Genomic DNA, 14503 nt, shown 5'->3' with positions numbered 1-14503 from the left:
TCCTTCTGGGCACATTCTGCCTTTCTGTCCTCTGCATGCTGGTCATGCCTGCCTGGCATTTACATAAAAATGCTGGGGATCCAAACCCTGGTCACCACACCTGTGCACCAAGTGCATTTCATAGTGGAGCCGTCCACAGGGCAGGGCCTGCAGTCTTCTGTGTCCCTACCAGTGGAGGGATTTTGTCCATAATGCCAGATCACCAAATTTAAAGGCATCGATCCTTTTCTGCCCCCCCACCCCAGGCTCTGTGAGCATTTTTAGAACAAGTGAATGAACAAAGAAACTCCCATATCTCCCCCAAAGCTCTGGCACTGTCACATCCCACCTCCACCCTGGGACCCCCTTTCCAGCCAGTTCCTGGGCTGCCCCCCACATCTTCGGCTCCCCATACTCTCTGTCTGGCCCCCTTAGCAGCCAGTCCCTGCCCCCCCATATTTTCAGCTCCCCACATTCCCTGTCTGGCTCGGATTACTGCCAGCCACCCGCAGACAGCAAACGTGGACCAGCTGTGCCGCAGGAAGCCGCCTGCACCTCGGCACGATGGCAGGATGTCTTCAGTTAGCGTAAATCGTCTCTGAGAAGTTCGGGCTTTCCCTCTGTGTAAAATGTCTATCATTAATTCTGACTTGGAGATCAAACAGTCAACACCACGTTGGTCCCCACTTACTTCCGTGTATCAGACCATTCCGGAGAGTTACGGCGACCCTCTGACAAACACACCCGTGTCAGGAGGAGGCCCAGTGGGGACCCTGGGAGGAAGCCATTAGCTGGTCTGCCCACGGCCTCCGGTCGCCGGTGCCTCGTTCCTACCCTTCTCCTTGAACACTGCTTTTTTTCTTTCGCTTTCTGCCTTTCCCCCTTTCAACCAGAGGAAACAGACATCGCTAATTCATCATCCTGGGCGGCATCAGAGGGAGGCTGGGAAATGAAAAGGCTCCATTGAGCGGCACTGGGTTTGCCCATCCCTCTGTGCACATGAGCTCCTGCATGGCTACTTTGTGAATGGACTTTTCTTCTCTTCAGGATGTGCTGTCTTGTCAGCAAAGTCCTGTGGCTCTTCACACTCTGTACCCAAAATGCCGGGATTTCTAAGACGGCACCATATCTTCAGATGTTCTGGGTCCAACGGGTCCAAATGAATATAGATAAGTCAACAACAAACTGGTTACCACAATCCAGGGAGTGGTGGGGGACTGTGGGAATTGCAGAGCCCTACCCAGCCAGCAGGGGGAGCCACTGTTCAAATTGTGGCCACTTTTTTTTTTTTTTTTTTTTTTTTTTTTTTTGGTTTGTTGAGGCAGGGTTTCTCTGTGCAGCTTTGGTGCCTCTCCTGGATCTTGCTCTGTAGACCAGGGTGGCCTGGAGCTCACAGAGATCCGCCTAGCTCTGCCTCCCGAGTGCTGGGATTAAAGGCGTGCACCACTGCTGCCCGGCTGTGGGGAGAAAGAGAGAGAGAGAGAGAGAGAGAGAGAGAGAGAGAGAGAGAGAGAGAGAGAGAGAGAGAGAGAGAGAGAGAGAGAGAGAGAGATACATATTTAGCTTCTGGGACAAATCAGTGGGTGGCAGACCCAGAAATGTCCCAGAAGAACTGAGGGCCAATCTCTGAGAAGGATAATTATATTGTCATCTTGGACTGGAAGAGTGGATTCGAAATTCTTTGTTAATTAAGACATCTTTATCATGTGGAAACCAACCATGATGGTTAGTGTTCATCGTCAACATGAATCACCCCAGAGATGGGCCTCTGAACATGCTGGTGGCGGAACGATCTCTATTAGATTTTCCTACTCTTGAATTGAGATAGGAAGAGCCTCCCACTGTGGGTGACGCCTTTCCCTGGCTGGGATTCTGGACTGCGTGGGCAAATGCACATGTTCATCAAGCTCTGATTCCTGGTTGCGGATGTAGTGACCAGCGGACCAGCTGCTTCAGGCTGGCTTCCCCGCCACGACGGACTGAGTCTTGACCTGTGAGCTGAAAAATAAATCCTTCCTCTCTGAGCTGTCTTTGTCAAGGGCTTTCATCACAGCCCCAGGAGAGTGACAAGACAGTAGTACTTCAGTTCCACACGAGTGTGAGAGACAGGCTAAGTTTGAAGGGAAGCTGTTTCTACTGCAGGCCCTGACAGAGCGGCTCCCATCCTGCTCCCATCCACACCAGGCAAGCCACCCTCCATTGAGCCACACCTCTGGGGCCTCTTTCCGCTGTTTGCTTGGAGCCGGGTCTCACAAAATGCCAAGGAGACCTTGAACTTGTGATCCTCCAGCCTCAGCTTCCTGAATAATGGGGGGCGGCTGAGCCACCTCAACCCTGTCTGAAGCTAGGTGAGTGCTGACACTCAGCAGGAGTGAACGGAATTTGGTGGGGTGTAGGTGTGGGAACCCTGGCCGGCAGGATTGGGGGCTGGGGTGCGTCCTGTGATTTATGCAATGTTATCAATCTCAGACTGGGTAGAGGAGCAATGTACTTGAGGAGAAAGAAAGGCTTGGAGAGAGTGTGCAAGCTGGGGCCTGGCGTGGAACAGAAAACCACCCCGGCTGTAACGGGAACCCACCCTGCCAATTTGAGTAGATAGTTTTAATGTTTCCCGAATCTTGCAAAATGTGTATCCAATTAACCACTACTGAAGGGCCTTATTTATAAAATAATACTTCTGTGGTCAGGTTGCACTTTTCCATTTATTTCTGGTGCACGGAGCTCAAGTTGCAGATTGGGCCCATGATTAATCGAGGCAAACACCGGCTTTCTGTTGGCATCCGCACAGGGTGGAGTCGGGCCAGAGCAGGAATCCGGAGGCTCCTCAGTTCTTCAGGGGCCTCTCTGGAGGAACCCGGGGTGAGGGAGTGTGAGGAGGGGGCAGTGGCTGGAAAAATCACTGATGGTCGACAGAAAGGCCTGGGTGGAAGTGCCACATGACCCAGGCAGGCCCCACACGGCCGTGTGAGGAGTGACTGGCAGACCTGTGGGCGGGTGCCTCTTTCCCAGGCATGGGCAGAGCTTGCACAGAAGAAGCAAAGTCAGGGCAGGGCCTAGGAAGTGATGCTGGGAAGTCGAGGCAATGGGACAAAGCGGGGAAGGAGTAGGCCAGTCTCTTCGCGGCTGCCATGGTAACCATGGACAAGACACACCTGAAGGGACATGGCTGTACCCGCAAAGCCTTATTCTCAAAAACAGTCAGTGGCCAGATCCGGCCCTTGGGCCTTCATTCGCGGCCCTAGTTTAGGGCAGCAAGGACTGAGGGACGGAGCTGAAGCCAGCTGACTGCTGGGGGTGGGGTGGGGTGGAGTGGAATTCTTTGCCTCTGCAGTGGGCAGGACTTTGATCTTCTGTGCAAGGAGTGTAACTCCCACAAAAGCAAATGTTTATTGAAAGCCCTCATTCAGGGAGCAGGGCTGTCCCTTCCTCTGAGGGTTTTTTCTCATCTGTGGGAGTCCCGGAGCATCTCAGGCATATGAGTGACATCTAGCCTGAGTCACCCTGGCTACCCCACCCCCACTGCTGTGGTTTCTTCCTCTTCCTCCGTTCTCTCTCAGCCACACACACCTGGCTGACAGTTCGAGACCCAGGGGAGCTTCCTGGGTTCTATGGGGCTTTGATCCGTGCCCCCTCTGTGGGCACCCCAGAGGGACATTCCTTCTGCATCTGCTCCCTCATGCCTCTGTGAGAATGCTGAGAATTTCCCCGGAGTCTCTGCTACTGGTGGGTGTGTTGCTGGTGGTAAAGGTTGGGGAGGCCTCAGAGTAGGTGGATGGAGACCTTGACCCAGTGTTTCTGGGATCACGTCCCAAACAGAGACAGACTGACAGGAAGTGGCATCACAGAACAAATGTGCACAACAGCTTCTCAGAAAGTCACACTGCCCAGGATCTTGGAGTGTCTGATGGACACTAATGGAGGGAAGGACTGGTGTGTGTGTGTGTGTGTGTGTGTGTGTGTGTGTGTGTGTGTGTGTGTAATCCCACCACTACAACCCCCTTTTTGTGTATGGGTTTTGAATGTGCTATGGTATCCGATGCTTGGTGGGAGCAGTCAATTTTTGAGACTAAACGACATGCAGATGTAATTATAATAAACAAAGGACAGTGAGCATCCTCTCTGTCCACCATGTTGGTTCCAGCTGGTCTTAGGCTGGTTTTAGGTGTTGGGTGGTCCTGTTTCTGTTTGAGCGGTCACATGATGCTGACTCAGCAGCCACATGGCCTCCGGCTACCACACGATCTGTCCCTTTGCCCTCCACCTTGGCTGGCGCACATGTTCTGAAAGCATCACAAGGTTCTGTCTCCCTCCTTTCTTGAACTTTGAGTCCTGGGGACAGCAGAAGGTGCAAACCCCTGTGTGACCATCATGTATCAGTCAACTATGGATACTGTGATGCTGGGATGCTTGAGGCCAAAGCAATAGGAGAGGCCAGTGGTGGCCCTGCCTGGGATAGGTATCTACTCTAGCCTTAGACCTGTGAGGCTTGGTTAAAAGGACATGGTGGCTTACTCAGATGGAGTGTGTTTGCTCTGCGGCCCAGGAAGAAGGACATTAGCTTATGCTGGGCACAGCCTCCTAGTGGTAGGCAGGAGACGCCAAGGCACAAGCCAAGCAAAGGGAAAAGGGACTTTGAAAGTCTCTGCTCACAATGCATCTGCCAGAAAGCCAGACTTCCAGGTCTTCCAGCAGTAGGGCAGGGAGGATCCTGCCACAGAGATATGGAGATGGGAGAGACACAGAACACACACACACACACACACACACACACACACACACACACACACACACACACTCACGTTCCTTGTTACTTTTCTTGTTCTGACCAAATACCCACAGGAGCAGCTGGAGGAGGAAGGGGATGGTTTTGGCTCATAGTCTTGGCAATTTCCATCTGACCTGGTGCAGAAGTCCTGGTTAAGGCAGCTCAGGCTGGTACATAGCTGCCCATGGCGGCTGGGCCATCGAGCAGAACACAGGCTGGACCAGAAGCGGGAACCACCTTCAAGCCTGTCCCGAGTGACCTTGTCTCCATAGATGCCTCACAATCCAAACACTCTACAACCTCCCAAAAACAATGCCACCAACTGGGGACCAGGTGTCCAAGCACATGAGCCCATGGGGGACACTTCCTGCTTGAATAGCCAACGAGTGTGTCTGTTGGGAGTATTTCCATCAGCAAGGAACAGAGAAGTCATCCAATTGTAGTTTGAATTGTGGATTGTGTGGTCTCACCCCCAAGAAGCCCAGGGCGGATGAGCCCAAGGCTGCTCTGATGTCCGACACAGATCCCTCTCCTAGGCGCCTGCCTTCTGGTCTGCCATCTTAACACTTGGTACTGCCTCCGGGAGACAACGCAGTAGCCCCTGCCCCAAATCAATCAACCATCCATGACAGCAGTCCAGGCAAGGACACTTTTGCTGTCCTCTCATGCTGTCTCCTCTGCAGGGTCCTCAGGGGATGCCTGGGGCTCAGTCTTCTTGGAGACAGTGTGGGAAGGGCCGGAGAGGGAGCCGAGATCCCTTCAGACCTTGCTGGGGCAAATCCTCCTGAAGGTGTTGTTGCCTCCCCTTAACCTCAGGGAGTAGGAATAAGTCCCTGCATTGAGCTGCAGATGCATGGCCAGGCTGGGGAGGGCTGAGGGCATGCAGGCGGGGCCCCACTCGGGCAAGACAGCCTTCATTTCTTCTGTTAGTCTTGAGCTTCTCTGACACCAAGTCCCTGGGCTCTGTATCCCAAGTCCAGGCAGGTGTCCTATGAGGTTATATATTCATTCAACAAACAGTAGCTACCACTGAGTGTTTTTGATGTGCCTAACCTCTGGCAAGCTCCTAGTCTGAGCAGAGAACCCTGTATGATGGTGAGGACTTCCTGGGATCAAGGTAGGGGAAAAACCCGGCCAGTCTGTAGTTGGCATTTTCTTTGGGCCGCCAACCGGTTCCCAAATAAAGACAATGAGACTTAGTAATTATGAATGCTTGGCCTTAGCTAAGGCTTGTCCCACTAGCTCTTTTAACTTAATTTAACTTTTTCTATTCATCTACATGTTGCCTTGTGGCTTTTTACCTTTCTTTCATTCTGTATGTCCTACTTTCCTACTTCTTCACGTCTGTCTGTCTTCCTCCCTCCTTCCCCCCACATCTCCCTGGCATCTCTTTTTCTTTCTTCTCTTTGAGTCCAAATTCCTCCTCCTACTTGTTCCCTCTGACTGGAAGTCCCACCTATACCTCCTCCTTTGCTATTGGCTGTTCAGCTTTCTATTAGACCAATCAGGTGCCTTAGGCAGGCAAGGTGAAACAGCAACACATCTTTACATAATTACACAAACGTAACACATGTTTACATAGTTACACAAATATTCCAAAACACCAGTCACACAGACCAAAGATGCTGCATCCAGAGGTCAGGGCTACCAGGTGAATGTGACCACCAGTAGGACCAGGGCAAGTTTTGTCTTAGCCAGATGTTGAGGAATGGGCCTGTCCTTCAGGAACTCAGGGATGCCTGGATCTGGAAGGTTGTCATGGTTGATATTCTTGTCAACTTGACAGAGTCTAGAGTCTCCTGGTAGATGAGCCTCTGGGCTTGTCTGTGGGGGATGGGATTCTCTTGATTACTTTAGTTGAGGAGGGTCTGACTAGCCCACCTTGGGTGGCTTCATTCCCTAGCTGGGATCCTAGGCTAAGCAGCAGCAGACATCATTCTCTGCTTCCTGACTCTGGATGAATGTGACCTGTGGTTCTAGATCCTGCTGCCTTGACATCACTGCCTTGATGGTCTGTGTCTTGAACTGTGAGCTAAACAAAACCAAAACCAAAACAAAACCCCTCTCTCACTTAGGCTCTTTCCAGGGTGTTTTATTACAACAACAGAAACAAAGTTAAGACATTCACCATCCAATTGAACACTGAAACATGGAGATCTACTGAGTACCAACCTGGATTTTTCAACTTCCCATCTACCAGCTTTCCTTCTCACAATGAAGGGTTTAGCCAAATTGATACACACACACACACACACACACACACACACACAGAGAGAGAGAGAGAGAGAGAGAGAGAGAGAGAGAGAGAGAGAGAGAGAGAGATTGAGAGAGAGAGACTCCCCTTGTACCTCACTGTGCCCACAGCAGGCATGACTAATCACAGAGACATCATGCTCAGGCAAGTTTCAGCCTCCCTCCTTTATATACTGTGCAGCCCAGGCAACCGTTCCTACTTGAGGGAATGGGTATGATTCTCACCTGACTCCCTACGGAGATCTCTGGGATCTCATCTCTAAACCACTCTTCTGCATCCAATGAAACCTCTTCCCTGCAGGTTGTGGAATTTCAGAAGATGAGTCTTCACACAGCTAGAGCCGCTCAGCTCCGGGACCGGCCCGGAGACGGCCCCAGGCACAGCCCCACTTCTAAATTACATGCTTCCGGTTTCTGCTCTGCTGGGTGGGGGATGCCAAGGCCTGGAACAGGGGTAGTTGGAGTGTTAACTTTTACAAGCACAGAACACAAATAATATCTCTCCTGGAGAATGCTCTCATTCCCAAGCTGCTGCCCCCAGCTCCAAGAGTTTGCAGAGTGGCTTTGCAGAGTCGGGGGCCCAGCCTTAGCTCTTGAACCTACAGAGCCCTGGGAGTAAAGGTTCATGCCCAGACTTCCATTACCCCCAAATGAGTGTGACACCCACCTTCCCTGTACCCTGATATCTTTCATTACCATCACAGTTGAAACAACTTCCATAATGCAAAATGTTGGTCCAGGCAGAACCGGTCTTAGGTCTGTGTGTGCAGTTCAGACTTTTTTTTGCAGATTTTTTCTTCGTCTGCTGACATTACCAGCATACTTTGCAAAGTGTAGCTGGTGAAGGATCTGATTTGAGTGCTAGACTGATTTTTTTTTTATATTGGGTATGTGAGTCACCACTCAGGTAATTGACCCTTATGAGCTGATTAAACAGAAAACTCTCTCTGTGTGTGTGTGTGTGTGTGTGTGTGTGTGTGTGTGTGTGTGTGTGTGTGTGTGTAGGTAGGCATTTGTGCCCATGCTGTGGGAGGCCAGAGGATGATGTCATATGTCCCCCTCTATGACTCCCTACCCTGAGACAGGATCTCTCAGTGAATCCAGAGCGAGGGTGGCAGCCAGCAATCCCAACAATCCTCCTGTCTCCACCTTTGCTATCACAGCACTGGGGTGTCAGTGGCCATATCTGACTTTATGATGCAGGTGTGTGCTGGGGGCTTGCACAGTCCTCCTGCTCCGGCCCCCTGAACGAACTGCCTCAGACGTATACACATATTTGAGATAGGGTCTCACCCCAGCTCCAGCTGGCCTGAAGCTCCCACCCATCTTCCTGCCTGGGCTCCTGAGTGTGAGAATCATAGGTACGAGTCACCGCATCTGCTAAAATCTCCTGTTACGTGAACTGGATCTTTGACACAGTTAATTCAGGCAGGCTGTCGCTGAGTGCCCGGAGGTGCTTATCTTCCCGGACCCCAGTCTCATCTACAAAGGAGGCAATGGCGGCGCTTGTGACAGACCTGTCTCTTACCCTGCATCTCCTTCTGCAGACTCCGAGGCTTTTTGAACATGTGACCATTTAGAACAAAAACTGCATTTGCAACTTTTCTTGCCCAAGGACACAGGGCTGGGGAGAGGAACTGGGGAGTTAGAATTCAGTGGGGACGGAGCTGAGTTTTGCAGGATGGGATGCGTCTGGAGGTGACTGGGAATGGTTGGACCAGAATGTGAAGGTTCCTGGGGACACCAGGCTCCTTACCTAGACTAGCTTGAGAAACTATTGGTTCCGTGGTGTGTGTGTGCGTGCGTGCGTGCGTGCGTGCGTGTGTGTGTGTGTGTGTGTGTGTGTGTGTGTGTGTTGAAAACGAACACCCCAACCCTGCTGAAGCTACGGGAGTGAACAGAGGTGACTTGGGTGGAATTCCCAGTGTTAGGCCCACAGGGAGGAGGCCATTGTGATTGGCAGGCCAGCAGGCCAGTGTCAGTCTGTCTGTCAGTGTGTACCCTCTCTAGGAATGGACGCAGCCTGCTCAGGCAGCCTTGGGGAATGGGGGTGCGGTCTGCCTTCCAGAGTGTTGCTTTGCTCCATGCACCGAGACCCATTTCTCGGTCCACAGCAAGGGCTCCTTCCCGTCAAGGTCCATGGCTACTGCTCCAAGGGTAGATGGGATGCTCAGCTCACACTGGGCAAGTGGCCCCCTGTGGCTGTTTCCTAATCTTCCGTGAGGAAGGTGAGAGGTGTGGCCGCATCTTCAGCAATGGGTGCAGTTCACGAGAGTCCCACCCTCAGGCTGTGTGGCCTGGGCACCATTCACACCCTCTCCTGCCCTCTCTGCTCTCTCACGGAGGAGATGAGTACTACTTCCCAGGGCACGTCCCCAGGGTTAGACCAGGCATGTTTGTGCCCTCCACATTGGATTGGGCACTGTTCTTTTGCACTCTGCTGTTCAAATTAGCGAAGTGTGACGCGCCTGGGGTGGCAATTAGACCCAGGGCTGGTGGCATGTGCCTCTCCTTGCAGTTAACCTCTGTGCCTGCTGAGAGGCTCACAGGCCAGAGTGAGGCAGGGCTGGGACTGGAGCCCCAGTGTTGTGCTTGTGGGGGCAGAGTTGAGTTTTTCGGGACAGGTGCTCTGAGAACAGCCAGCACCCAAGGAATTGTCTCCTCAGTTGCTGCCTCGCAGCCCAGGCCTTGGCTCTCAGGACCCGTGCACAGGGCTGGCCGCGGCTGGAGGCCGCCTCACCCCAAAGCCGCCCCGGGGACTGCGCCGGCCTTCACGTACTCATTAAGTTGAGTTGAAACAAAGGTCAGCTTTTACAGCCAGTCTCGAAGGATCCTGGCTGCTCTGGCCAGTGCAGAGACCAGCTCTGCGGAAAGGCTGTCAGGGCTCTGCTGTGTGTGGAAGTGTTTACAACTTGGTGGCCGAAGAGAGCTGAATAAAGGGGGTCTCTGGTTCCTTTGAGGTTGTCGGAATGCTGTGGTTTTTGGGGGTGCACATGCCTAGTTTGGCTGCTGGCAAGGGAGTCTTCTCAGGTTCACGGGGGGGGGGGGGGGGGCGCAGTGTGCCAAGCAGGGGTGTCCTAAGCTCAGGTTAGAGGATGCAAGCAAGAAGCAGTTGCAGAATCACAGTAGGAAGCAGGCCACCCCCCTCTTCCCACCCCCGCTGTCCCAGCCTCCTCCCTGGAGGCTCATGGTACTCAGGGTAGATCTACTAAATAGCCAATTTCCCCAAACTCCCTCTAGGCTCATTCACTGCCATGGACAATGCTGTGTCCCTTAATGGAAGACGGGCCTTCTCTTCCTCCTGGATCCTGTGCTGGCCTCTGGCCAGCCTGGGCTAAAAGACAGTGGGGAAGGGTGCTGCCTCACTTCCTTGCCTGGCCTCAGTTTCCCGATAAAATTGGGTTAGCTTGGTGGCTGTGGAGGATGGCAGCCGTGGGCCTTGCAATTACTGTGACCCAGCCAGGTGGCCTGTGGGACAGGAGACCCAGGGACAGTCAGTCCATCATCCCAGTCCACGATCAGCCACCACCACTGACACAAGCAAGGCCATGTGAGAAGGACTGGCTCCCAGTCTTGCCAGCTGACCATAGGTGTTAAGTTTGTATTGGCCAGGGGACCCCAGCCTGGACCAGATGAACTTTCCAAGGACCTGCACATCTGTGCAAAATGAGCTGGCATGGCAGTGCACGCTTTTAATCCCAGCACCCAGGAGGCGGATCTCTGTGAGTTTGAGGCCAGCCTGGTCTACAAATTGAGTTCCAGACAGCCAGGACTGTTACACAGAGAAACCCTGTCTAGAAAAGCTAAAAGGAAAGAAAGAAAGAAAGAAAGAAAGAAAGAAAGAAAGAAAGAAAGAAAGGAAGGAAGGAAGGAAGGAAGGAAGGAAGGAAGGAAGGAAGGAAGGAAGGAAAGAAAGAAAGAAAGAAAGAAAGAAAGAAAGAAAGAAAGAAAGAAAGAAAGAAAGAAAGAAAGAAAGAAAGAAAGAGAGACCAAACATCTGTGTAAAATCACTAGTGGTTGTGGGGCTGGGATTGAGTTTGGGGTGGCTTGTTATGCGGCTATGGGTAAACGATACATACCTGACCCATCCCTTAAATGACACCCTGTTCTGGAAGGTTCCCTTCCCCCTTTGGTGTGGCTGGTGTGGGGTCATCAAAACGTGACACCAAGGGCTCACTGACAAATCAGGCGGATGTAGGAAGTGTCAATGTGATATGTGTTTATTTGCCAAGAAGTTAAAGAAATATATTCTCCGGGCCCAGATTCACGTCTGCCCATGTCACCATGCCCTCTTTCTTTCCAGAACTAATCTTAAATTCCCCTCAAAACAAAGGTCTCTCTGTTGGCAGCCAACCTCAAAGAGAGAGCTTTGTTCAGGCTCAAACCCCCACCCCCACCCCTAGGGCAGGGAGCTGACACCCCTGTGCCACCCCCCCTCGAGGCAGTGGTTGGCATCCCTGTGCCAACCCACTTGTGTTTACAGCTCCCACCTGGGGACCCCACAGCTTAAGGCCCATGGCATGTTGTGTCTAAGAGAATACCAGTCTTTTAGCTTGGTGGCCAGGCAGGAGAGCAGGAGAGCCAGGGGACCCTGGGAGTGGGAGGGACAGGGTTAGGAGTGGGGGACCCAGGGCAGAAGGAAGGAGCCTCGGCAAGGCACTCAAGGACTCCCCTTATGTCACGAGCTTCCAGAACTGCAGACAAGTGACCACCGATCGGGGTTGAAGCAACCCTTCTCGATGTCTGGAAGTCAGGTCATGCACAGGGGGCCTCTGGGCTCCCACAGTCAGGTGTTCCCAGTCTCCCCTGGGGAATTAGGGCGCAGTGTCCACCTCTTCCCAGGCTGCCAGGCAGGGGTCTCTTCTGCAGACAGCTTCATTCTGTAATGTGTGGCCCCTTCCATCCCAGGAGGAATTCTCTCCGAAGTCAGGCCTCTTTCTTTCCTTCTTTCTTTCCTTCCTTCCTTCCTTCCTTCCTTCCTTCCTTCCTTCCTTCCTTCCTTCCTTCCTCCCTCCCTCCCTCCCTCCCTCCCTCCCTCCCTCCCTCCCTCCCTCTTTCTTTCTTTCTTTCTTTCTTTCTTTCTTTCTTTCTTTCTTTCTTTCTTTCTTTCTTTCTTTCTTTCTTTCTTTCTTTTTCTTTTTGAGACAGGGTTTCATGTAACCCAGGCTGGCCTCAAACTCACTATGCAGCTGAGGATGACCTGAACTCCTGATCCTCCAGTTTTCCCAGCGCTGGGATGAGGCAAGCACCACCATGCCTGACTCACTGTGTTGCTGGGGCTAGACCTCCCGGCACTGTGCACACTGGGCAAACACTCTGCCAACCAAACTACACCCCTGCCCTCAGGGCAAATCTTTTGAGACTCCTAATCTTGTCCAGGGGGGCTTTGCCCCTCGGCAGGGCTCTCCTGATTAGGCCATCAAATTCAGGCCTTCCTTGGAGTTACCTGTGCCGTGCAGCAGCCCCCAGTCAAAAGAGTGAGGTCTCTTGGGATCCAGGGTCTGGGCCACAGCAAAGTGGAGGGAGTTTCCCAGAGATGTGGACCACTGTGAGTCACCACAGAGTCCTGCCTGCCACGCCACTGGCAAACACGCCCCCCATTGCCCTGGCCTCTCCATCGAGGCCACATGGGTGGCATTTACTAAAATTTGGGGCCAAAGAGACATGTGAAACGGATTTTAAAACTGCATCTTGAAGCCAGGCATGGTGGTGTATAGCTGTAAACCCAGCACAGAGAAAGAAGGCTGGAGCCAGAAAGCCCCAAATTCCAGGCCGTCCAGGCTACAAAGCAAGAGACCTCCTCACAGAACAGAAGCTGCAGACAACAAAAAGCCAGCAGGACTGTTCATGTCGTCAGCCTAGAAGGATCTAGAACCCCAGGAAGAGCCTGGCTCATTGAGGTGTGTGGTTGTATTGTGTTCCCCAAAATATTGTGTACCCTAATAAACTTATCTGGGGTCAGAGAACAGAAAAGCCACTAGATACTTAGCTTAGGCAGTGGTAGCACATGCCTTTAATCCTAGCATTCCAGAGGCAGAAATCCATCTGTTCAAGGATATAGCCAAGCATGGTGATTCACGCCTTTAATCCCAGAAAACAAGCCTTTAATCCCAGGGAGTGGTGGTAGAAAGCAGAAAGGTATATAAGGCATGAGGACCAGAAACTAGCAGCGTTTGGCCTGGTTAAGCATTTGGCTGGTTAAGCTTTCAGGCTTCTAGCAGCAGTTCAGCTGAGAGCCATTTGGATGAGGACACAGAGGCTTCCAGTCTGAAGAAACAAGACCAGCTGAGAAGTTGGCCAGGTGAGGTTAGCTGTGGCTTGTTTTGTCTCTCTGATCTTCCAGTGTTCACCCCAATACTTGGCTCTGGGTTTGATTTTATTAATAAGAACTTTTAAGATTCCTGCTACAGAGGTGGGACGATCTCCCCAAAACATGGAGGCCCCATGGCGTGGGCTGGGGTCCCGGGCTGTGTGAAGGGAGGAAGTGAGTTGAGTACCAGCCTTGGTCCCTCTGCTGCCTGACTGTGTGAGTCTGCAGCGGGACAGCTCCTCACTTCCGCCTTCTGTTAGGAGTCACTGAACCTCCAACTGGAAACCCTTCCCCCATCACGTCGCTGTTCTTAGGGTATTTTCTCACAGCACCAGAGAAGTCACAAACACACCCATTTTCCATAATTTCACATTTTCTAAACAACGTTACCAGTGACATTTCCCCCAAAGCTTGTTACTCTCCAGTCCTTTCATTATAACTCCTTCATGGCTTTGTCGTGTGTGTGTGTGTGTGTGTGTGTGTGTGTGTGTGTGTGTGTGTGTGTGTGTGTTTGGGGGGTGTTGACTTGTATTTCCCTAACAACTGATGCTGACAGCTCTCTCATTTTTAAACGGATGGCCAGTCATTGGCCTCTGAGAGTTCTTTATGTATACGGATACTCCACAACCTTTTGAGCTGGCACACCCATGTTAACACAGAGCCCCGACCAGGGAATCCCAAAGCCCAGTCCTTGGCTGGGATCATCTTCCATGTTGGGTCTGAAAGAAAAGATCCCAGTCAGAATGTCTGAGCCCATGTCCACCTGCTGGCCACTCCAGGCACGAGTGAAGATTCAGTGTGTGACTTTGCCTCTTTTTTCTAGGATCCCATGTGTAGATACATACTGGAGGATGACCTTGAACACGTGACCTTCCTGTCTCCACCTCCTGAATGCATGTGCCTCCATGACTGCACTGATTTTATTTTTGGGAGACAGAGCTTTGCTGTGTAGATCTGGCTGGCTTCAAACTTATGATCCTCTTGTCTCAGCCTCCAGACTGCCAGGATTTCTGGTGTGTAGCACCACACCTGATGGTACAGAAGGAAGGGTTAAGGAAATCTCTCTCCACAGCCTCTTCCGGTGCTGTGAACCGGCTGGTGAAAACCAAGGCTGGTGAACACCGAGGGGGAAAGACACCCACAAACAAGTAAGTCCGTCCAGACAGCCAGAGAGATGGCAGTTAACCAGTTCCAAC

The sequence above is a fragment of the Peromyscus maniculatus genome, chromosome 4 (assembly GCF_049852395.1).
Source record: "Peromyscus maniculatus bairdii isolate BWxNUB_F1_BW_parent chromosome 4, HU_Pman_BW_mat_3.1, whole genome shotgun sequence".
Lineage (NCBI taxonomy): Eukaryota > Metazoa > Chordata > Mammalia > Rodentia > Cricetidae > Peromyscus > Peromyscus maniculatus.
This window is presented reverse-complemented; position numbering follows the sequence as displayed.